The following is a 27,417-nucleotide window of genomic DNA, read 5'->3' as shown; positions in this document are numbered from 1 at the left end:
ATTTTGGCAAGAGGAGTGTTCAAAAATGTAAGCAGAAGCTTGTGTATGGCTACCAAAGGCGCCTTATTGCAGTGAAACTTGCCAAGGGACATGTAAGCAAATATTAACATTGCTGTATGTATACTTTTGACCCTCACATTTGCTCACATTTTCAGTAGACCCATACTAACTAAAGTTCCTTGGGTGAATAATGTAAACTCACTACACCGGTATGTTTTAGTGTTTCCATAGTGAGTCTACTGACATATATATAAGAAAGAACTTTGCACTACTTTATATTAGAAATGAATGCCACAACTTACAAGAGAAGATAGCAAAAAAGAAGAAGCTTATTAACTATGGTTTTCACCACGGACTACAATGGCGAACGCGCACAAATTTTCAGTACTCATGCAGATCTCAAATACTAATCAGCAGCAGGTACCAGATGGAAAGAAAAGTTGGTTTTGCATAATATTGCAGAACAAAACGCCAGATAATGTCTGCTGATAGGTTCCATTTTGCCGCCCTTATACACACACCATATTAATACCGTACGGTGAAGCGCAGTACATCTGACTATGCTAGCTGTAATGCGCCGACAATCCATCAAGCTTACGGAAGTCATACTAAAAACATTTTGACTTATTTTTTTAGTCCTGTGAGTAATGTTCAGTGGAACATATAAAGTTTTGGTGTTGTTTACTGGCGTATCTCTTATGTGTGACTGCCATCTACTGGTCACACTTATCATTACACCACGGCCATTTATTTACATTTTCGAATTCGTAAAAATGCCGAGCGTGTGTTCCTGTCTTACATGAGAATTGTGGATGAAAAACAGCACACTTATTTCCAATTTTTGCGTATTTCCAATATGACTGACCTAATAATATGGTCGGAGTGCAACAGCGTTCCCATTGCGAAGTCAGTCTACGGAAATTTCCAAAGATATCTGGATTTAAAATGGCTGACTGAATTTTTGACGGTATTTTCACATACTTTGCGGATTGTAAATACAATTGGACATAGTTTCATGGATACAATGAAACACAATTACCTTATTTTCTGGACCATAGGATGCACCGGATTGTAAAACACACCGCCGATGAGCGGGTTTATTTGCATGCTAAAGGCGCACCAGATTATAAAGTGCAGTAAAAGCGTCCTATTGCAGTCCAAACCTATATCTTATGTGTGACTGCCATCTACTGGTCACACCTATTACAGCAGGTACCAAATAAAATTGCTTCTATGGACGGTAAGCACAACCAGAATTACAAACCCTGTTTCCATATGAGTTGGGAAATTGTGTTAGATGTAAATATAAACCGAATACAATCCTTTTCAACCCATATTCAGTTGAATATGCTACAAAGACAACATATATGATGTTCAAACTCATAAACATTTTTTTTTTTTTGGGGCAAATAATCATTAACTTTAGAATTTGATGCCAGCAACACGTGACAAAGAAGTTGGAAAAGGTGGCAATAAATACTGATAAAGTTGAGGAATGCTCATCAAACACTTATTTGGAACATCCCACAGGTGTGCAGGCTAATTGGGAACAGGTGGGTGCCATGATTGGGTATAAAAACAGCTTCCCAAAAAATGCTCAGTCTTTCACAAGAAAGGATGGGGCGAGGTACACCCCTTTGTCCACAACTGCGTGAGCAAATAGTCAAACAGTTTAAGAACAACGTTTCTCAAACTGCAATTGCAAGACATTTAGGGATTTCAACATCTACGCTCCATAATATCATCATAAAGTTCAGAGAATCTGGAGAAATCACTCCACTTAAGCGGCATGGCCGGAAACCAACATTGAATGACCGTGACTTCGACCCCTCAGGCAGCACTGTATCAAAAACCGACATCCATCTCTAAAGGATATCACCACATGGGCTCAGGAACTCTTCAGAACACCACTGTCACTAAATATATTTAGTCGCTACATCTGTAAGTGCAAGTTAAAGCTCAACTATGCAAAGCGACAGCCATTTATCAACAACATCCAGAAACGCTGCCTGCTTCTCTGGGCCCGAGATCATCTAAGATGGACTGATGCAAAGTGGAAAAATGTTCTGTGGTCTGACGAGTCCACATTTCAAATTGTTTTTGTAAATATTCGACATCATGTCATCCAGACCAAAGGGGAAGCGAACCATCCAGACTGTTATCGACGCAAAGTTGAAAAGCCAGCATGTGTGATGGTATGGGGGTGCATTAGTGCCCAAGGCATGGGTAACTTACACATCTGTGAAGGCACCATTAATGCCGAAAGGTACATACAGGTTTTGGAACAACATATGCTGCCATCTAAGCACCGTCTTTTTCATGGACGCCCCTGCTTATTTCAGCAAGACAATGCCAAGCCACGTGTTACAACAGCGTGGTTTCGTAGTAAAAGAGTGCGGGTACTTTCCTGGCCCACCTGCAGTCCAGACCTGTCTCCCATGGAAAATGTGTGACGCATTATGAAGCGTAAAATATGACAGCGGAGACCCCGGACTGTTGAACGACTGAAGCTCTACATAAAACAAGAATGGGAAAGAATTCCACTTTCAAAGCTTCAACAATTAGTTTCCTCAGTTCCCAAACGTTTATTGAGTGTTGTTAAAAGAAAAGGTGATGTAACACAGTGGTGAACATTCCCTTTCCCAACTACTTTGGCGCGTGTTGCAGCTGGGAAATTCTAAGTTAATTATTATTTGCAAAAAAAAATAAAGTTTATGCGTTTGAACATCAAATATGTTGTCTTTGTAGCATATTCAACTGAATATGGGTTGAAAAGGATTGTATTCGGTTTATATTTACATCTAACACAATTTCCCAACTCATATGGAAACAGGGTTTGTATTCCATACATAAAGTGCACCAGCCATTTATGAGAAAATTAAATGATTTTCTATTGAAAATACAGAAAATCCGGAAGCATACCAAGTAAACTTGTTTATTTCTCTCTACTGTTACTTTAAAAGTGGGAGAAAAAGAAACCTTTAACTTGTCTTTAGAAAGAGGCTCGTAAATGCTGGCTTCACACCGCAGCTCTCAGTTCAGATTTAGTGCATTTTTCTGATATAAAAAAAAGAAACATAAACAAGCCCTTTTTGGCGCCAGAGGCAAGGAAACAACCGGGCTCCACCTGCCGTGGTCGCACAGCAAACTGACCACAGTTTGTTTTATCGCAACCCTCGGTTCTACCGTTCTGTTCCAGTCAGTCGTTCACATTCCAACACACAGTTGGACGTTTTCTGCTGGGTCACATAAGTTTGGGGTCAATGCCAGCGTCAAAAAGTGACAAACTGTTTCCTTGGGGGCTTTTTTTTTAAAAGAAACATTTTCTGAATTCTTCCTAGCGGAGTACTTTGCTGCTGTTTGGTCAAGTATTGTCCTGGAAAATATTTGTTTCCTTTGAATTCCTTTGTCTGGGTTACACGTTTTAATACAAAATGGCCTCGTTATGCAAACACAACACCCGAGTTCTCAGGAAGATACTTAGTTATAGTTTCCATTAATACATTTGAAGGTGTTAAAAATCACACATTTTTGGAAAAACATTAAAATTCGGTAGTGTATTTTGTGGAATGCCAAATAATCATTTCATTAAAGTACAGGATTTTATTTTCCTTTTTTTCAAACAGTGTTACTGTTCAAACTGTGTTTAATGGTACGGTGGTCAATAATATTGAGTACTCTTGTTAAATAAAACTGCCTCATTTTTAATGAATACTTGGGCCTACTAGAATACTATAATTAAATGTTGGTCATGATGGTGGTACTTGATGAATACTTAGGTCTACTACACTACTGTATTTAATGTTGTCATTATGGTGGTACTTGATGAATACTTAGGTCTACTACGCTACTGTATTTAATGTTGTCATTATGGTGGTACTTGATGAACACTTAGGTCTACTACATTACTGTATTTTAATGTTGTCAATAAGATGGTACTTGATGAATACTTAGGTCTACTACACTACTGTATTTAATGTTGTCATTATGTTGGTACTTGATGAATACTTAGGTCTACTACACTACTGTATTTAATGTTGTCATTATGGTGGTACTTGATGAATACTTAGGTCTACTACACTACTGTATTTAATGTTGTCATTATGGTGGTACTTAATGAATACTTAGGTCTACTATACTACTGTATTTAATGTTGTCATTATGGTGGTACTTGATGAATACTTAGGTCTACTACACTACTGTATTTAATGTTGTCATTATGGTGGTACTTGATGAATACTTAGGTCTACTACATTACTGTATTTTAATGTTGTCATTAAGATGGTACTTGATGAATACTTAGGTCTACTACACTACTGTATTTAATGTTGTCATTATGGTGGTACTTGATGAATACTTAGGTCTACTACACTACTATATTTTAATGTTGTCATTATGGTGGTACTTGATGAATACTTAGGTCTACTACACTACTGTATTTAATGTTGTCATTATGGTGGTACTTGATGAATACTTAGGTCTACTACACTACTATATTTTAATGTTGTCATTATGGTGGTACTTGATGAATACTTAGTTCTACTACACTACTGTATTTAATGTTGTCATTATTGTGGTACTTGACGAATACTTAGGTCTACTACACTACTGTATTTGATGTTGTCATTATGGTGGTACTTGATGAATACTTAGGTTTACTACACTACTGTATTTTAATGTTGTCATTATGGTGGTACTTGATGAATACTTAGGTCTACTACACTACTGTATTTTAATGTCATTATGGTGGTACTTGATGAATACTTAGGTCTACTACACTACTGTATTTAATGTTGTCATTATGGTGGTACTTGATGAATACTTAGGTCTACTACACTACTGTATTCAATGTTGTCATTATTGTAGTACTTGACGAATACTTAGGTGTACTACATTACTGTATTTAATGTTGTCATTATGGTGTTACTTAATGAATACTTAGGTCTACTACACTACTGTATTTTAATGTTGTCATTATGGTGGTTCATGATGAATACTTAGGTCTACTACACTACTGTATTTAATGTTGTCATTATGGTGGTACTTGATGAATACTTAGGTCTACTACACTACTGTATTTTAATTTTGTCATTATGGTGGTTCATGAAGAATACTTAGGTCTACTACACTACTGTATTTAATGTTGTCATTATGGTGGTACTTGATGAATACTTAGGTCTACTACACTACTGTATTTTAATGTTGTCATTATGGTGGTTCATGATGAATACTTAGGTCTACTACACTACTGTATTTAATGTTGTCATTATGGTGGTACTTGACGAATACTTAGGTCTACTACACTACTGTATTTAATGTTGTCATTATGGTGGTACTTGATGAATACTTACGTCTACTACGCTACTGTATTTAATGTTGTCATTAAGGTGGTACTTGATGAATACTTAGGTCTACTACACTACTGTATTTTAATGTCATTCTGGTGGTACTTGATGAATACTTAGGTCTACTACACTACTGTATTTAATGTTGTCATTATGGTGGTACTTGATGAATACTTAGGTCTACTACACTACTGTATTTAATGTTGTCATTATGGTGGTACTTGATGAAAACTTAGGTCTACTACACTACTGTATTTAATGTTGTCATTATGATGGTACTTGATGAATACTTAGGTCTACTACACTACTGTATTTTAATGTCATTATGGTGGTACTTGATGAATACTTAGGTCTACTACACTACTGTATTTTAACGTTGTCATTATGGTGGTACTTGTTGAATACTTAGGTCTAGTACACTACTGTATTTCAATGTTGTCATTATGGTGGTACTTGATGAATACTTAGGTCTACTACACTACTGTATTTAATGTTGTCATTATGGTGGTACTTGATGAATACTTAGGTCTACTACACTACTGTATTTAATATTGTCATTATGATGGTACTTGATGAATACTTAGGTCTACTACACTACTGTATTTTAATGTCATCATGGTGGTACTTGATGAATACTTAGGTCTACTACATTACTGTATTTTAATGTTGTCATTATCGTGGTACTTGTTGAATACTTAAGTCTACTACACTACTGTATTTAATGTTGTCATTATGGTGGTACTTGATGAATACTTAGGTCTACTACACTACTGTATTTAATATTGTCATTACGGTGGTACTTGATGAATACTTAGGTCTACTACACTACTGTATTTTAATGTCATTATGGTGGTACTTGATGAATACTTAGGTCTACTACACTACTGTATTTTAATGTTGTCATTATGGTGGTACTTGATGAATACTTAGGTCTACTACACTACTGTATTTAATGTTGTCATTATGGTGGTACTTGATGAATACTTAGGTCTACTACACTACTGTATTTAATATTGTCATTATGGTGGTACTTGATGAATACTTAGGTCTACTACACTACTGTATTTTAATGTCATTATGGTGGTACTTGATGAATACTTAGGTCTACTACACTACTGTATTTTAATGTTGTCATTATGGTGGTACTTGTTGAATACTTAAGTCTACTACACTACTGTATTTCAATGTTGTCATTATGGTGGTACTTGTTGAATACTTAGGTGTACTACATTACTGTATTTTAATGTTGTCATTATGGTGGTACTTGATGAATACTTAGGTCTACTACACTACTGTATTTAATGTTGTCATTATGGTGGTACTTGTTGAATATTTAGCTCTACTACACTACTGTATTTAATGTCATTCTGGTGGTACTTGATGAATACTTAGGTCTACTACACTACTGTATTTTAATGTTGTCATTGTGGTTGTACTTAATGAATATTTAGGTCTACTACACTACTGTATTTAATGTTGTCATTATGGTGGTACTTGTTGAATACTTAGGTCTACTACACTACTGTATTTAATGTTGTCATTATGGTGGTACTTGATGAATACTTAGGTCTACTACACTACTGTATTTAATGTTGTCATTATGGTGGTACTTGATGAATACTTAGGTCTACTACACTACTGTATTTAATATTGTCATTATGATGGTACTTGATGAATACTTAGGTCTACTACACTACTGTATTTTAATGTCATCATGGTGGTACTTGATGAATACTTAGGTCTACTACATTACTGTATTTTAATGTTGTCATTATCGTGGTACTTGTTGAATACTTAAGTCTACTACACTACTGTATTTAATGTTGTCATTATGGTGGTACTTGATGAATACTTAGGTCTACTACACTACTGTATTTAATATTGTCATTATGGTGGTACTTGATGAATACTTAGGTCTACTACACTACTGTATTTTAATGTCATTATGGTGGTACTTGATGAATACTTAGGTCTACTACACTACTGTATTTTAATGTTGTCATTATGGTGGTACTTGATGAATACTTAGGTCTACTACACTACTGTATTTAATGTTGTCATTATGGTGGTACTTGATGAATACTTAGGTCTACTACACTACTGTATTTAATATTGTCATTATGATGGTACTTGATGAATACTTAGGTCTACTACACTACTGTATTTTAATGTCATTATGGTGGTACTTGATGAATACTTAGGTCTACTACACTACTGTATTTTAATGTTGTCATTATGGTGGTACTTGTTGAATACTTAAGTCTACTACACTACTGTATTTCAATGTTGTCATTATGGTGGTACTTGTTGAATACTTAGGTGTACTACATTACTGTATTTTAATGTTGTCATTATGGTGGTACTTGATGAATACTTAGGTCTACTACACTACTGTATTTAATGTTGTCATTATGGTGGTACTTGTTGAATATTTAGCTTTACTACACTACTGTATTTAATGTCATTCTGGTGGTACTTGATGAATACTTAGGTCTACTACACTACTGTATTTTAATGTTGTCATTGTGGTTGTACTTAATGAATATTTAGGTCTACTACACTACTGTATTTAATGTTGTCATTATGGTGGTACTTGTTGAATACTTAGGTCTACTACACTACTGTATTTAATGTTGTCATTATGGTGGTACTTGATGAATACTTAGGTCTACTACAGTACTGTATTTAATGTTGTCATTATGGTGGTACTTGATGTTGTAATGCTGTCATTATGTACATTAAATGCAAGTTGCATTTAATGCATTATGTACATCAAATGCAAGTAATGTACATAATGCAAGTAATATGATTAAAAGAAATGTGTGTGTGTATATATATATATATATATATATATATATATATATATATATATATATATATATATGTAGTAAATAAATACATATAACTAAATAAAATCTTGCATAACTAATGGTGATGGTGGTCATAATGGTGGAAAGTTGCCATTCCGTGACTTTGTGTCCTGACTTTGGGAATAATTAGGAGATGAGGGCCGAAGGATCTTAGGGTAAAAGTAAATCTGAAATATAAGAAGGCCCCATACCATAAAAACATATTTATAAACCATAAGAAGAACTTTCAACTTGATTCAGAAACACACAGGGAGCCAATGCAGAGATTTGAAATCTGGTGTAATGTGAGCCCGCCTTCTGGTGCCATTGAATTTTGGAGTAATAGCAAAGGTGCAATAACCTTTTTTAGGACGAGCAGTAAGCAGGACTTTATAATAATCTATTTCACTTGTAATAAAAGCGTGCATTAGCGTCTCCGTATTGCCCTGAGACAGAATTGGGCGAACGCTATATTTCTAAGATGATAAAAAAAACAAATTGTGTTATATTTTATAACAATGACATCAAATAAAACATTTTTGGTCAAATAAAACATGTTCACGTGCTAAACAACACACCATTTTGGAAATATGCCATCAATGCATACTATATTTCCTTGAATTGCCGCCAGGGCGCAAATTAATTTAAAACCTCTTCTCACTCCGGCGCTCACCAAAGGCATGGGGTAAATTTAGGCCTGCGCTTAAAAATTTGAGTGTGATGTAAGGATACCATCATGAAAAGCACATTTAATAAAAACAAATGTTATTATGGTCTTACCTTTACTTATAAATGAAGTCCATGTGCAGCTCCTTCTAATCAAAAGCATCGATAACTTGTTCATAGAAGTCTTCCTTATCTTTCTTCAGTTTTAAAAGTGTCTCTGTCTCGATGGAGATCTTCCGTTATTACCTCCTGCTTCGGATAAAAGTCCAATTTAGAAAACTGTTTTATTTTAGATATGTAATCCTGCATGTTAAAAGTGCAAGCGAGAGGAAAAAATAAACGATCGCTGCTCACTCTTGCTGCTTTTGTCACTTCTTCTGCAGCCAAGTAATCGCAATAAGGATCGCTAGCACCCTCTACCACCAGGAGGCGGGAGTCATTTAATGACTCATACTTGACACACGCAGCTACGGTATATTAATAAAACATAGCTGCTTACTGTTCTTGTTAGCATATTCAATAGCTTGGACCTTAAATCCTACTGAATAGATTTTAATATTCTTTTCTTTATGCGATTTCAAATGATTGAAATCAGCCTCCTCCATTTTGAAAATGATGATAGGTGAAGTGTCACTCGTGACGTGACGAGTTTGACCCGGGGGAAATTTCCAGGCATATGTTAATTATTTGGCGAAACGAGTTTGACCCGGCGGAAATTTTAGACATGTACTAATAAAAATAATATTTTGCGAAACGAGTTTGACCCGGCAGTAATTCTAGGCAGGCGCATATCATATACCCGGCGGCAATTCAAGGAAATACGGTATGCCAGGAAAGTCCCGGCCCCGGTTAAATGAGCTGAACTTATCGCGGGTAGTTAAATGCACGATTAAGCCTCCACAATTACCATAACAAGACACACATTTCCATTCAACTCTGCTCTCATTTGGGCCACCCGGAGCTCATAAAGCACGGGCCGGCGCCAAAAGTGTGTTTAGGAAAGGGGAACGAGGGCCGCGTGCTTATTTGCAGTCCGTCACCGAAGTGACGTGAAAATCCATAGAGAAGAAGAGTCGCCGCTCGCTCCCTGGCTGGAATTGACCGCCGATCGATGCGCGGGGAAATTGGTGTGTGGAGCAGGAGCGACGAGGTATGGCGCGGGGGGGCCGAGGTCTTTGCTGACACATTAGCCAAAGATCATATTTTATGCTGACACTTGGGCAGGCAGGGCTCTTCGTTTGATGCCAAACCACTCTTTTCTTATTCCAAACGCCTGACTTGGAAATGTATCTCGCCTCGACCGGTTTCTCTGTGATCATGGCCCGGGTCCAAATTAGGACCGTTTACTCCTCGACATTGTCCTCTCGTTTGGGCTCGGGTCTTCGATACCTTTCTTTATGTTCTCATTTTATCTCTCTATCCTCCTCCTTCGCCCACCTCTTTCCTCCCTCCATCATTTTTCTGGCTCCACTGGTCTCATTTCCGTCTTTCGTTCGTTTTCATCCCCCCAGCACCACAGAGACTTGGAGATGAGCTTATCACTTTCTGCATCGCGGGGCCGAGCTGTCATGTTGGCTCTGAGTAAGAGTGTGTGTGTGTGTGTGTGTGTGTGTGTGTGTGTGTGTGTGTGTGTGTGTGTGTGTGTGTGACCAGCTTGTGAGTGGAGGTAGGCTGGAGGAAAATGAATTATTTTTTTTTTGCTTAAAACTTGTCACCGTCTGGATCTACTGATAGCATCAGTTCAAATATTTCCGCACATTTCGTGCCTACCGGCAGGCACCAAACGTTGGGGCAACGTTGATTTTTTTACGTACGCGTCCTTTATAAGTGACTTCGGAAACAAATGTTGCAAGAAACGGTTGTGTTTGTATGATGAGACGTCGGTGTGTTCAAGGTTGGGTTGACCATGTCGGTTGGGAAATGACCAAAATTCAATGGTCAAATCAACGTCACAAGCCGACGTTGATTGAACGTTGTCAAAAAGCATGTTGTTTCAACATTGTATTTGTGTTGTAGAGTATTGGTTGGGAAATGACCAGAATTCTATGTTCAAATCAACATCAGAACCAAAAATTAAATAAACATTGTCAAAAAGCAGGTTGTTTCAACGTTGTATTTGTGGTTTGGAAAATTGGTTAGGAAATGACCAAAATTCAATGAAAAAATCAACGTCACGACCCAACAACGTCAATCGTCAACAAAAATCATGTTGTTCCAACGTTGTATTAGTGTTGGAGAATTTTGTTTGGAAAATGACCAAATTTCAATGTTCAAATGACGTCACAACCTGACATTGATTAAACATTGTCAAAAAATCCAGTTGTTTCAGTGTATTTGTTTTGTAGAACATTGGTTGAAAATGACCAGATTAACGTTTCTACTCGACATTGATTAAACAATGTCGAAAAGCATGTTTTTGCAATGTTGTATTTGTGTTGTAAAATATTGGTTGAAAAATGACCAAAATTCAACAGTCAAATCAAGGTCAGGACTCAACATTGATAAAACGTCGTAAAAAAGCATGTTATTTCAATGTACTTGAGTTGGAGAATATTGGTTGGGAAATGACGTTATTTCAATGGTTGAATCAACGTCCTTGGGTTGATTAGACATCGTCAAAAAGCATGTTGTCTCAATGTTATGTTTGAATTGTACTGTATTGGCTGTATAATGACCAAATTTCAATGTTCAAATCAACAACACAACCTGACATTGATTAAACGTTGTCAAAAAGCATGTTGTTTTAATGTATTTGCGTTGTAGAATATTGGTTGGGAAATGACCCAATTTCAATGGTCAAATCAACTTCAGGAACCCAACATTGAATAAACATTGTCCAAAAGCATGTTTTTTCAATGTTGTATTTGTGTTGGAGAATATTGGTTGGAAAATGGAAAATTCAATAGTAAAATCAACGTCACAACCCAACATTGATTAAACGCCGTAAAAGACCATGATGTTTCAATGTTTTATTTGTGTTTTAAAATATTGTTTGGGAAATGAATCTATTTCAATGGTCAATTCAACGTCTTTGGATTAATGAAACATCGTCAAAAAGCATGTTGTCTCATTGTTATGTTTGAATTGTACTGTATTGGCTGTAAAATGACCAAATTTCAATGTTCAAATCAACAACACAACCTGACATTGATTAAACGTCGTCAAAAAGCATGTTGTTTCAATGTATTTGAGTTGTAGAATATCGGTTGAGAAATGACCAGAATTCAATGGTCAGATCAACGTCACAACCCAACATTGATTAAACAATGTCAAAAAGCTTGTTGTTTCAATGTATTCGAGTTGGAGAATATTGGTTAAAAAATTACCGAAATTCAATGGTCCAATCAACGTCAGAACCCAACATTGATCAAAGGTCATCAAAAAGAATGTTGTTTCAATGTATTCGAGTTGTATAATGTTGGTTGGGAAATGGCGTTATTTCAATAGTCAAATCAAAGTCCTTGGTTTGATTAAACATCGTCAAAAAGCATGTTGTCTCAATGTTATGTTTGAGTTGTACTGTATTGGCTGTATATTGACCAAATTTCAATGTTCAAATCAACAACACAACCTGACATTGATTAAACGTCGTCAAAAAGCATGTTGTTTCAATGTATTTGCAATGTAGAATATTGGTTGAAAAATTACCCAATTTCAATGGTCAAATCAACTTCAAAACCCAACATTGAATAAACATTGTCCAAAAGCATGTTTTTTCAATGTTGTATTTGTGTTGTAGAATATTGGTTGGGAATTGACCAAAATTCAATGGTCTAATTAACGTCACAACCCAACATTGAATAAACGTTGTAAAAACCATGTTTTTGCATTTTTTTATTTGTGTTGTAAACTGATGGTTGGGAAATTACCAAAATTCAATGATAAAATCAACATCACAACCTAACATTGAATAAACGCCGTCAAAAAGCATGTTGTTTCAATGTATTTGAGTTGTAGAATATCGGTTGAGAAATTACCAAAAATCAATGGTCGAATCAACGTCACAACCCAACATTGAATAAACGTCGTCAAAAAGCTTGTTGTTTCAATGTATTCGAGTTGGAGAATATTGGTTAAAAAATGACCAAAATTCAATGGTCCAATCAACGTCAGAACCCAACATTGATCAAAGGTCATCAAAAAGTATGTTGTTTCAATGTATTCGAGTTGTAGAATATTGGTTGGGAAATTACGTTATTTCAATGATTGAATCAACGTCCTTGGATTGATTAAACATGGTCAAAAAGCATGTTGTCTCAATGTTATGTTTGAATTGTACTGTATTGGTTGTAAAATGACCAAATTTCAATGTTCAAACCAACAACACAACCTAACATTGATTAAAGGTCGTCAAAAAGCATGTTGTTTCAATGTATTTGCGTGGTAGAATATTGGTTGAGAAATGACCCAATTTCAATGGTAAAAATTAACTTTAGAACCCAACATTGAATAAATACTATTAAAAAGTATGTTTTTTCAATGTTGTATTTTTGTTTTAGAATATTGGTTGGGAAATGACCCTATTTCAATGGTCAAATCAACGTCATTGGATTGAGTAAACATCGTCAAAAAGCATGTTGTCTCAATGTTGTGTTTGAATTGTACTGTATTGGCTGTAAAATGACCAAAATTCAAAGTTCAAATCCGTCACGACCAGAACAGGACTCTGAACCCAGATGCAGGATTCAAAGACAATTAGTGTTGTATTGTTCGAAAACGATTTGTTCGAACGAACAAATCTTTTGATTGAACCTACTGAACCGAATCACTTCATGAACTGATTCGGTCCTTTCTCAGTTCAGTTGAGCTCCGCCACAACAATGCCGGTATGAGTGGCACTGGCCCATTCTGTGACTCACTGAACCCTCGACGTCGGCGAACGACGCAGCCAGCTACTCTTCATGGGGGCGGGGTGGAAGTGACTGAGCGAACGATTCGTTCACCGCGGATTAACGACATGAATCACTCAGTGAACGACAACGCTCTGGCTCTCTGCTCTGCTTGCCCCAATGCCGCCAGTGATTCTCATCCCGTCGCAGGGATATTTATTTATATGTTTCATGCCATTGGCATCCGTTCTCCATTCATTCTCCAAGCTAACGGCTAATGTTGACTCAAGCCACATGAAAACTGTCAGACTTGGACTTGGTCTTGGTTTGTTTTCCCGAGGTGCAAAGCGTATGGAGTGGAAACGGCGTGAAGGTAAAGACATCTTTATTTTAACACTAAAACTAAAAACAGGAATCAACAAAAAGCACGCACAATGGTGGTACAAAAAACTGGGCTACGAAACAAAAGACTAGCACAAAGACTATAAACTACAAACATGAAACAAAAACACTTGCGCAGTGGCATGAATAACAAAAACTTACTTGGACAAAATGGACAGCATTGCAAGGCATGAAGCAAATAATCGAGGGCGTGAATGAGGTGATGTTGCCAGACTCACTAACTGGTAACTGTGGCTTAAATAATGAACATGATAAGTGAAAACAGGTGTGAGACAAGACAGGTGAACTGATTGGTTGTCATGGTAACAAAACAGGGAGTGACAAAAAAAGGAACTTTGAGTCCAAAGGGTCAAAAGCACCTGGTATTCCTAGGCAGTCTCCCATCCAAGTACTAACCAGGCCAGACACTGCTTAGCTTTGAGAACAGATAAGATTGGGGATGCTCAGGGTAATATGGCCATACAATACTCAAGATCAGACATGAAAGAAAACTAAATCAGTTGGCATGGTAAGACAAACACGGAAATGCAAAACAGAACTAAAATGTCCAAAAAACTAAACATAGCATGACCAAAACAAAACATGAACTATAAGCGTGACAATAACAAACACAAACACGCGCCCCGTCCCCATTATCTCAACACATAACATTTTTATTGCATATTTAAGTTGATATTTCCAATTTTATATTTTTAAATGTAAGCTACAGAAATTTTAGTTTTTATGTTGGCATTTCTGGCTCTTACTTTGTTTTATTTTGAAGGTATTTATTTTCTTTTTGTTTGCATATTTAAGTTTACATTTTCTTTGCTACAGAACATTTAGTTTTTATGTTGGCATTTGTTGAGGGTTTTTTAATTTAATATTTGTTTTTGCAGAGAGCGATTCACGTCTGTCGCCCTCTGGCCCACAGAACTGTAGCTGAGTGATTCAGACTCGATGCACGGACCCACAAAAACTGACTGGTTGTCGCTGAGGACGTGAATCACGTTCGCGCTGCACTCACTCACTCATTCAGAATCAGGACTCGCGATTCGCGAACCTACTGACGCAGAGAACTGACTGTGTCGCGGAGGAGGTCGTCACATTGAGGATCTCGTTCAGTCACTTTGCATAGTTTTAAAAGTATTGACAAAGGAGCTGTTAGAACGTCCTCGTGTTGGACCGTCCGCATCAAGCAGAGCTCCATATTAGACCCATTGAATAGCAAGGAACTCTCAATATTACCATTTCAAACATTTTGCAAGGGGGCTGCAAGGGAACAAGGTTCTCTCAACCACAGCCCGGGCTGTTTTTTAACAGTCTAGACAGGCTAATCTCGTTGCGGAGCACCGTGTTCCAGATTACAAATGAAGTGTATGTTCTCTGAAGAGTCACCAGGATAAGAAGCAGCGCAACAAATGTGTGAGTCTATTGCCGAAGAGTTGAGGGATGCCGCTGAAGCCCAGCAAAGCAAAAGATGAGCTCTGCCGCTTCAAATATTCCTCATATTCTGACGTGTGCTTCGATTTTCTCACCATTTAGACTCCCTCCCTATCGCTCGTTGGAAACTGCCCCCCTTTCGCCTCGGTTTTCGCCTCATTTATGAGCGCACGTATTACTTAAGTCGCCTCGACAGTCCACCATATTGAGGCAATGATATTCTGATGAGTTTGTCTATTGCACAACTGGCCAGAAGGCAAAGTGTTCAATAATATAAGAGACACTAGCAGGGGGGATGAATAAATCATGGAGCTACATGAGGGTAGAGGTAGTGCCATTACAGCTAGGTGTTATGAGTTATGTTTGATGATGATGTTGCATACCAAGTCCGGAACCTCGGTGTGTGCTGATAAGACTTGGCTCGAATCGAATCCATCAGCCAAACATCTTTCCACCAGCTGAAGAACAGACTAAAGGGTCAGGTCTCCCAAACAGACCAGGTGAAGCTCTTCCGTGCTTTTATTTCCAGTCCTCTTGGACTAGGTAGGTACAAAGCCCGTTTCCATATGAGTTGGGAAACTGTGTTGGATGTAAATATACACGGAATACAATGATTTGCAAATCCTTTTCAACCCATATTCAGTTGAATATGCTACAAAGACAACATATTTGATGTTCAAACACATAAATATATTTTTTTGTGCAAATAATCATTAACTTTAAAATTTCATACCAGCAACACGTGACAAAGAAGTTGGGAAAGGTGGCAATAGATACTGATAAAGTTGAGGAATTCTCATCAAACACTTATTTGGAACATCCCACAGGTGTGCAGGCTACTTGTGAAAAAGTGGGTGCCATGATTGGGTATAAAAACAGCTTCCCAAAAAATGCTCAGTCTTTCACAAGAAAGGATGGGGCGAGGTACACCCCTTTGTCCACAACTGCGTGAGCAAATAGTCAAACAGTTTAAGAATAATGTTTCTCAAAGTGCAATTGCATGAAATTTAGGGATTTCAACATTTACGCTCCATAATATCATCAAAAGGTTCAGAGAATCTGGAGAAATCACTCCACATAAGCGGCATGGCTGGAAACCAACATTGAATGACCGTGACCTTCGATCCCTCAGACGGCACTGTATCAAAAACCGACATCAATATCTAAATTTTAAATTTTAATACAGCATCTGGTGTATTAAAATTGTACTTCATCAAAGAGGGACAGCAGTGTGTAAAGGATATTACCACATGGGCTCAGGAACACTTCAGAAAAGCACTGTCACTAAATACAGTTTGTCACTACATCTGTAAGTGCAAGTTAAAGCTCAACTATGCAAAGCAAAAGCCATTTATCAACAACATCCGGAAACACCGCCGGCTTCCCTAGGCCCGAGATCATCTAAGATGGACTGATACAAAGTGGATATGTGTTCTGTGGTCTGACGAGTCCACATTTCAAATTGTTTTTGGAAATATTCGACACTGTGTCATCCAGACCAAAGGGGAAGCGAACCATCCAGACTGTTATCGACGCAAAGTTCAAAAGCCAGCATCTGTGATGGTATGGGGGTGCATTAGTGCCCAAGGCATGGGTAACTTACACATCTGTGAAGGCACCATTAATGCTGAAATGTACATACAGGTTTTGGAACAACATATGCTGCCATCTAAGCACCGTCTTTTTCAACAACGAATACAACAACCTTTTGGTTTTCAACACAAACCTGTTCAAGATTAGACAAACAAACAGTGTACAGGGTTACAGAACAGGAACGCTGATGGGTCGCCACGAGGCGCTTCGTAAAAGATTGGAAAAGCTAAAACGCTGGGGAAGAAGATGAGTAAAATAATACAATCTAGACTAGGGTCCCAAGGAGGGCCTAGTCTGGAGTGGGAAAAAACTTCCGTGCAATGCACACATAAACACGTTACATTTAATCGCGACAAACTCGCAAGAGAGGGGCGATGAGTTGGGGCCCTGGAAGGCGACCGCTGCTTTGAAGCGCTGCCATCCGATCATCACCCTGAGGGGAAAAAGCGGTGGTGAAGGAGCGGAGTGGGGGTTGGGTGTGTGTGCGTGTATGCCCATTTGTCTTGGGTATGATGATGTAATGTTTTTTAGACTGAGGCCGATCTGCAAAAGTTCGACTCCAGGTGTCGTTGAGGAGGGAGGGAGGTCAACAGCGTCTATTATTGAGGTGTCCTCGGGGGGGTTTTTCAGAACAGCCTGGTCCTATTGAGGTGTCCTCGGGGGTATTTTTCAGAACAGCCTGGTCCTGTTTCCACAGCGTCAAGGCCGTTCGAGGGAGTCAAATCGTAGATTAGGATGTTTGTTTTCCGCGAGCAGATGAAATCAATGACTTGTCTGGTCTATTTGTCCATGCTGGGTGCTCTCAAATTCAATTCCATTGTCCTTTATTGTTGTACGAGTCATTTTCCCGACCAGAACAAAGAGATCCGAGCATATGACTGCAGTTCTAAAGACTTCACGCTCCGCTGTGACTTTAGAAGTTTTGCTACTGTTCTGTGAATCACTGAATGGTTTAGGTCCAGAATACGTCAATGCGATTCTAATTGGATATAAACCTCTGGAGAGCAGGTCAGACAGCGGGGCCCAAAGTTCAATTCAAACATGGTGAAGCAGCATTCGGAGCAAATGGAAAAAGTCAAATCAGCCTGTAGGTTTTCAATTCCAGGCTATAATCTGCTTCTTTTCTCATGCTTGAGATTGAGCTCATTTATGCATTTCAAAAATATCTGAAACTTGTATTATTTTACTTACTTTTTATCACTGTATTCTTTTTGCACCACTGAACTACTTTTCTGCAATGAGGCACTGTTGGTTCAGTCTAACCTAGTCTGTCCCTTTTCAGTCACTTTAGTTCTGTACTTTGTTCTTAATGTAATTTGCTTTGCAATGTTGAACTTCTTATTATGTAAAGCACATAATGAGCTACCTTGTGTATGGAATGTGCAATATAAATAACTCTGATGGTGCTCTGTAACAATGGCAAAATGCTAACGAGGGGAATTACACGTCAACCACTGTTCATGGCTTTGATTGTAGGATTGCTTGTTTGCATCAAAGCAGTTGTTTTCGTCACTATGATAGGGCGAAACCATCCTTCCTGGTGGAGTGTAAAAATTTGGGGTTTTGGCACCAGTCGCTAGACTAGATCTGATGAATCTAAGCCTAAGACAAGATCAGACCAATGCAAGTCTAAGAACATGAACTGATGAAGGCTACTGATGTATTGGCACCAGCTGCTAGACTAAATCTGACCAATGTAAGTCTAAGATTAGATCTAATCAATCTAAGTCCAACATTAGATCTGACTAATCTTAGTCTAAGAGTAGATTTGACCAATCTCAGAGTAAGACTAGATCTGACCAATCTAAGTGTAAAACTAGATCTGACCAATATAAGTATATGACTAGATGTAACATATTTAAATCTAAGACTTAATTTTTCAAATCTATGTCCAAAACTAGACTTTACTAATTTAAGTCTCGGACTAGATGTCACCAATCTTAGTCTAAAACTAGATCTTATCACTCTAAGTGAAAGACTACATCATACCAATCTAAGTCTAAGACTAGATGTGACCAATCTAAGCCTAAAACTAAATGTCACCACTCTAAGTCGAGGACTAGATCAGACTAATCAAAGTGTAAGACTAGATGTGACCAATCTAAGAGTAAAACTAGAAATGACCAATCTAAGTCTAAGACTAGATCTGACCAAACCAAACCTAAGACTAGATGTGACAGTCTAAGTCAAAGACTAGATGTGACCAATCAAAGTCTAAGACTAGATCTAACCAATATAATTGTAAAACTAGATCTGACCAATCTATGTCTAAGACTTAATTTTACGACCAATGTAAGTCTAAGGCGAGATGTGAACAATCTAAGTCCAAGATTAAATTTTCCCAATCTAAGTTCAAGACTAGACTTTACCAATCTATGTCTAAGTCTAGATGTGACCAATCTAAGTCCAAGGCTAAACCTGACAAATTTAAATCTAAAACTAGTTGTGACCAATCTAAGTGTAAAACCAAATCTTACCAATCTAAGTCGAAGACGAGCTGTGACCAATATAAGTCTACATTTTACCAATCTAAGTCTAAGACTAGATGTGACCAATTTAAGTCTAAGGCTAATTCTTACCAATCTAAATCTAAGACTAGACTTTACCAGTCTAAGTCTAAGACTAGATGTGACCAATCTAAGTCTAAGAATAGATTTGACAATCTAAGTCAAAGACTAGATGTGACCAATCAAAGTCTAAGACTAGATCTAACCTATATAATTGTAAAACTAGATCTGACCAATCTATGTCTAAGACTTAATTTTACCAATGTAAGTCTAAGACGAGATGTGAACAATATAAGTCTAAGATTAAATTTTACCAATCTAAGTTCAAGACTAGACTTTACCAATCTAAGTCTAAGTCTAGTTGTGACCAATATAAGTCTAAGGCTAAGTCTGAAAAATTTAAGTCTAAAACGAGTTGTGACCAATTTAAGTGTAAAACAAAATCTTACCAATCTAAGTCGAAGACTAGCTGTGACCAATTTAAGTCTATATTTTACCAATCTAAGTCTAAGAGTAGACTTAACCAGTCTAAGTCTAAGACTAGATGTGAACAATCTAAGTGTAAAACTAGTTCTGACCAGAATAAGTCTAAGACTTAATCTTATCAGTCTAAGACTAGACTTTACCAATCTAAGTCTGAGACTAGATCTGACCAATCTCAGTCTACGACTAGATCTAACCAATCTAAATCTAAGACTTAATCTTTTAAATCTAAGTCCAAAACTAGACTTTACTAATTTAAGTCTCGGACTAGATGTCACCAATCTTAGTCTAAGACTAGATCGTATCACTCTAAGAGAAATACTACATCATGCCTATCTAAATTTAAGACTAGATGTGCCCAATCTAAGCCTAAAACTAAATCTCACCACTCTTAGTCGAAGACTAGATCAGACCAATCAAAGTGTAAGACAAGATGTGACCAATCTAAGTGTAGAACTAGAAATGAACAATCTAAGTCTAAGACTAGATCTGACCAAACCAAACCTAAGACTAGATGTGACAGTCTAAGTCAAAGACTAGATGTAACCAATCTAAGTCTAAGACTAGATCTAACCAATATAATTGAAAAACTAGATCTGACCAATCTATGTCTAAGACTTAATTTTACCAATGTAAGTCTAAGACGAGATGTGAACAATCTAAGTCTAAGATTAAATTTTCCCAATCTAAGTTCAAGGCTAGACTTTACAAATCTAAGTCTAAGTCTAGATGTGACCAATCTAAGTCTAAGGCTAAACCTGACAAATTTAAGTCTAAAACGAGTTGTGACCAATCTAAGTGTAAAACCAAATCTTACCAATCTAAGTCGAAGACTAGCTGTGACCAATCTAATCTATATTTTACCAATCTAAGTCTAAGATTAGACTTTACCAATCTAAGTCTAAGACTAGATGTGACCAATTTAAGTCTAAGGCTAATTCTTACCAATCTAAATCTAAGACTAGACTTTACCTGTCTAAGTCTAAGATTAGATAGACCAATCTAAGTGTAAAACTAGTTCTGACCTGAATAAGTCTAAGACTAAATCTTACCAGTCTAAGACTAGACTTTACCAAACTAAGTCTGAAACTAGATCTGACCAATCTCAGTCTAAGACTAGACTTTACCTATCCAAGCCTAAGACTAGAAGTGACCAAAGTACCTTGAAACCTTGAGTAAATCAAACTGCCTTTCCTGGCCTCTAAGTTTGATGAAGAAATCCATTATTCAAGTGAAATTCTCACTGACTATTATTAGAACTAAATGTGAACAGTCGTCAGAGGTGGGTAGTAACGCTCTACACTTACCTCATTACATTTACTCAAATAACTATAAAACTTGTGTGAAGAATAAAACCCTACTTATACTCCATTACATTGAGTTCAATTCCAATCGTTATATTTATTCATATCATAATCATTACCGATAACGGCTCGCAAAAGCAAATTCATTTAAAAGTGAGCCTTCTTCCGGTAGGCACTGTCACATGACTCCAGTCCACCAATCAAACGCAGCCTAGCATGCTCCATTAGTTGCCGGCGAAGAGGAATAAGTGGGCCGTATTGGCATAACCTCAAAAAAGTACAAGATACAGAAATAGAAACATGTCCATAATTTTAACGTATATGATCAGTTAAAAAAAAAAAGTTATCTTTTTGTCTTGTCTCTGATGATCCGATTAACCACAAATGTCATTGTAGAGGTTGCCCTCAAGTGGGTTTTTCAGACCACCACTGACTGCCAGGAATTTAGGATATAACAGTTTATTTCCCTTCAATGGTGCAAAGTCTTTTGCTTTTCAGCACAGCGTCTTATCTGCGTCCGCGTCTCTCGGCAGCAAGTCCAACTACTATTGGATAACAAGGCCCACCTGGGCCATCTACGCTTGTGTCACTGTCTTCGAGGCCGGTCCTGAAACACCCAGTTCCGCGGTAGGCTCCCAGGCCACACCCCCCTCCACAGTCATTTAAAGAAAATGAAAACATTACCAAATAGTAAAGAAAAGTTGGGCGTAGCTGTTTTATCCGGAGCTTTAAAAGATTATCCGCATGAAGCATTCTCGTCTTCTATATACCATATCATGCCAATAATGTGGAGGAAAATGATTGTCTCCATGGTGACAGCCAGTATAAAGGCAAAAACTTCATTTAAAAAAAGGACGGTCTGCAACACTTTTGTGCTTGTTATTAGTTGTACACACCTAATAGTACACGCAATTCCAGAGTTTGCACTCTATGGTACTTGGATCCAGGGAGATCAGCCCCGGGTGTCTTCTCGTGTTTATTTTGGCAGCCGTTGCCGTGCATCAGAGCTGGGGACTTTCAAGTTAAGCTATTTTCAGAAGCTGTCAGGTTGGTTTAAATAAATAACAACAAAAACAACAATCCACTGATTGAATAAAAGGCTAATATTCAATCAATCAATCAATGTTTACTTATATAGCCCTAAATCACTAGTGTCTCAAAGGGCTGCACATATTGATCGTGATTGGTATTCATCACTCCGACACGTTGCTCTGACAAACTAAAAGTGACGTTCCCGGACTGCAGAGGTGTTCAACTCCAGGTGAAATAGGTTTAAGTTTAGCCGTTGGAATGCAGCAATATGATTGGCTGAGGAATAGCAACTTGCCTGCAACTGGTCAATGGTTTTCCTGACTTGATCAACCAGTCCTGTGAAATCCATAAGTCCATTCCTTAGATCAGTCATTCTCAAACGCAGGCTCCATCTTGTGGTACGTTAAATAATCACTTGATTAAAGACGGGGTTTTAATTTGCTATATGCAAACACAGTGTTACTGTTCAAACATTTGTAAATGATTAAGTATATACATGCATTCATACATATATACATGCACATATACATGTACAAACCCCATTTCCTTATGAGTTGGGAAATTGTGTTAGATGTCAATACAAACAGAATACAATGATTTGCAAATCCTTTTCAACCCATATTCAGTTGAATATGCTACAAAAACAACATATTTTAAGTTCGAACTCATTAACTTTATTTATTTTTGCCAATAATAATTAACTTAGAAATTCATGGCTGCAACACGTGCCAACGTAGTTGGGAAAGGGCATGTTCACCACTGTGTTACATCACCTTTTCTTTTAACAACACTCAATAAACGTTTGGGAACTGAGGAAACTAATTGTTAAAGCTTTGAAAGTGGAATCCTTTCCCATTCTTGTTTGATGTAGAACTTCAGTCGTTCAACAGTCCGGGGTCTCCGCTGTCGTATTTTACGCTTCATAATGCGCCACACATTTTCCATGGGAGACAGGTCTGGACTGCAGGCGGGCCAGGAAAGTACTTGCACTCTTTTTTTACGAAGCCATGCTGTTGTAATACGTGCTGAATGTGGCTTGTCATTGTCTTGCTGAAATAATCAGAGGCGTTCATGAAAAAAATGGCGCTTAGATGGCAGCATATGTTGTTCCAGAACCTGTATGTACCTTTCAGCATTAATGGTGCTTTCACGGATGTGTAAGTTACCCATGCCTTGGGCACTAATGCACCCCCATACCATCAAAGATGCTGGTTTTTGAACTTTGCGTCGATAACAGTCAGGATGGTTTGCTTCCTCCTTCGGTTTGGATGACACGATGTCCAATAGTTCTAAAAACAATTTGAAATGTGGACTCGTCAGACCACAGAAGACGTTTCCACTTTGCATCAGTCCATCTCAGATGATCTCGGGCCCAGGGAAGCCGGCAGCTTTTCTGGATGTTGTTGATAAATAGCTTTCGTATTGCACAGTAGAGCTTTAACTTGCACTTACAGATGTAGCAACAAACTGTATTTAGTGACAGTGGTTTTCTGAAGTGTTCCTGAGCCCATGTGGTGATATCCTTTAGGGATTGATGTCGGTTTTTGATACAGAAGGTCACAGTCATTCAATGTTGGTTTCCGGCCATGCCGCTTACGTGAAGTGATTTCTCCAGATTCTCTGAACCTTTTGATGATAATATGGAGCGTAGATGTTGAAATCCCTAAACTTATTGCAATTGCACTTTGAGAAAGGTTATTCTTAAACTGTTTGACCATTTGCTCACGCAGTTGTGGATAAAAGGGTGTGCCTCGCACCATCCTTTCTTGTGAAAGACTGAGCATTTTTTGAGGAGCTGTTAGCACTTCATGGAAGCTGTTTTTATACCCAACCATGGCACCCACCTATTCCCAATTAGCCTGCACACCTGTGGGATATTTCAAATAAGTGTTTGATGAGCATTCCTCAACTTTATCAGTATTTTTGGCCACCTTTCCCAACTTCTTTGTCACGTGTTGCTGGCATCAAATTCTAAAGTTAATGATTATTTGCACAAAAACAAACAAAATGTTCATCAGTTTGAACATCAAATATGTTGTCTTTGTAGCATATTCAACTGAATATGGGTTGAAAATGATTTGCAAATCATTGTATTCTGTTTATATTTACATCTAACACAATTTCCCAACTCATATGGAAAGAAGGTTTGTAGTTCATTATCATTATTAGTATTTAACCAGTGTCTGGCTAATTGTTGACCTTAAAAAAACGTGTCACTATTTTGGTGTGGCGTGTTGTGAATATGCAGACATATTTTAAAAACGGTGCTTGTAAAGATGCGCTTGTGGTTCTGCAAAATAGCCGACAGGAAGTGGACTTCGCGGCTGATGCCGCAAACTAGACGAGCGTCACGGCTGAGGCAAACTGAGGAGAGACGTGACTGCAAGCGCACTCCGCTTCTACTTCGGTGGCCGTGAGTTGAGTTTCCATGGCAACACAGGACTCCCATGAGTGGACGTGGCCCAAGCAGGATGGACCGGGCAGAAGTCCTGGACTGGCACCCGTGCCCTTCAGAACTGTCTTATCACGCTGGCAGACATGTGCACCGGTGAAATAACCCCCACAGAGTCAGGGTGATGGATCACCCGGCAACCGGCAGACAGTGTGGGCTTTTTTGTGGTTGTTGTTTTGTTTCAGGCGAGCAAAATATGCAGCCGGAATGGTCGTGTGGTGCTTTCCAGCGAGGTTCTCTGTGGGAAGTTCCGAAGAGGAGGCACAGGAAATCTAATACGACTCGGTCTCAGAAATACACGTCAATATAATCGGGGGTTTACATATTCATCCAGCAGAAGGCGGTGGAGTAATTCTCCCTGAACAAGTCGGAGCTTTTCTTCCAGTCACTCACGCACACCTGGAGTGATGCAGCTGCGCCTTGTAGAACTGTTTGTTTCAGCCGGGAACACATGTGAGGAGTTACGATGCTAATTAAGTAGTCCATCAATCAATGTTTAATTCCATAGAATCACGAGTGTCTCAAAGGGCTGCACAAGCCACAACGACATCCGCGGTTCAGAGCCCGCATAAGGGCAAGGAAAAACTCACAACTCTTTGGGAGGTCAATGTGAATGACTATGAAAAACCTTGGAGAGGACCGCAGATGTGGGTGACGCCCCCGCCCCCCTAGGGGAGCCCAGATGCAATGAACGTCGAGGTGGTCTAAAATAATATTATGAAAGTCCAGTCCATAGTGGATCTAACATAATAGTGAGAGTCCAGTCCATAGTGGATCTAACATAATAGTGAGAGTCCAGTCCATAGTGGATCTAACATAATAGTGAGAGTCCAGTCCATAGTGGATCTAACATAATAGTGTGAGAGTCCTCTGAACCGAGGATGTCGTTGTGGCTTGTGCAGCCCTTTGAGACACTTGTAATCTTCAAAACACCAACCAACATTCTCCTGAAAGAAGCTGATATCATCAAAGTAAATCTGCATGGTAGTGGACTACACATGTGATAGTCTAAAATACCTTCTTTTTTAAAAATAATAATCCCGTTGGGCAAATAACGGTCGTGCAGTTCTCTCCTTGTTAGGAGACATCACAAATCACTCTTTCCCTCTACTGTACATCCTCGCTGTGTGATGAGATTGGGAGCTGTAAAAAAAGGCTTTTACCGCAACGTAAGTGTAAAACCACAGCACAAACCTCTGCAGGCAGACAGCTTCATCACCAGGAACATAGATCTACGGCATGTTGGGAATGCAGGCTCAGTAAACGCCGTGAAACGGTCAATTCGGGTCCGGATAACCTGCTGCTGTTTTGGTGCGTTTTGTTGTGTTAGAATAATTGTTTCTAAATTATCACAAAAACTTTGTGTTGAAATGAGTTCCTGGTGAGTAGACCAAAAGCTGTCTTTCAACCTACCAAAAAGAAGGCTTGTAAAACTCTACTGTGTAGGGGGGGAAGCAACATGAAGGTGTTCTGTTTCTTTCATATATTGTAATCAACAGAAATATATACAGTATTTCCTTGAATTGCCGCTGGGGCACAATCTAATTCAAAACCTCTTCTCACTCCGGCGCTTACCAAAGGCATACGGTAAATTAAGGCCTGCGCTTGTAAATTTGAGTGTGATGTAAGGGTACCATCATAAAAGCAGATTTAATAATAAAAAATAAAAATGTTTTTATGGTCTTACCTTTACTTATAAATGAAGTCCATGTGCAGCTCCTTCTGATCAAAAGCATCGATAACTTGTTTATGGAAGTCTTCCTTATCTTTCTTCAGTTTTAAAAGTCTCTCTGTCTCAATAGAGATCTTCCTTTATTACCTCCTGCTTCGATTGAAAGTCCAGTTTAGAAAACTGTTTTATTTTAGATATATAATCCTCCATGTTAAAAGTGCAAGCGAGAAGAAAAAATAAACGATTGCTGCTCACTCTTGCTGCTCACTCTTGCTGCTTTTGTCACTTCTTCTGCAGCCGAGTAGTCGCAAGAAGGATCACTAGCGTCCTCTACCACCAGGAGGCGGGGATTATTTAATGACTCATATTTGACACACGCAGCTACGGTATATTAATAAAACATAGCTGCTTATTGTTCTTTTTAGCATATTCTATAGCTTGGACCTTAAATTCTACTGAATAACTCTTAATCTTCTTCCCTTTATGCGATTTCAAATGATTGAAATTAGCGTCCTCCATTTTGAAAATGATGACAGGTGAAGTGTCATTTGTGACGTGACGAGTTTGACCCGGCGGAAATTTCAGGCATATGCTAATTTTTTGGCGAAACGAGTTTGACCCGGTGTTAATCCGGAGCCAGGGGGAATGCTAAGCATGCGCAAATTATTATACGAAACGAGTTTGGCCCATCAGTAATTCTAGGCAGGCGCATACCTGGCGGAAATTCAAGGAAATACGGTAGTCGTGACCCAAGGACAACAGAGTGGAGAGGAAGCAGGGCCTGACTCCCCTACAGGCACCGCTTTTTTAAAACTGTTTTATGAATCTCTTTTTTGAACAGACCTTTTCTTTTGAACTGTT

Source organism: Nerophis ophidion, linkage group LG20 (assembly GCF_033978795.1).
Source record: "Nerophis ophidion isolate RoL-2023_Sa linkage group LG20, RoL_Noph_v1.0, whole genome shotgun sequence".
In the NCBI taxonomy this organism is placed as follows: domain Eukaryota; kingdom Metazoa; phylum Chordata; class Actinopteri; order Syngnathiformes; family Syngnathidae; genus Nerophis; species Nerophis ophidion.
This window is presented reverse-complemented; position numbering follows the sequence as displayed.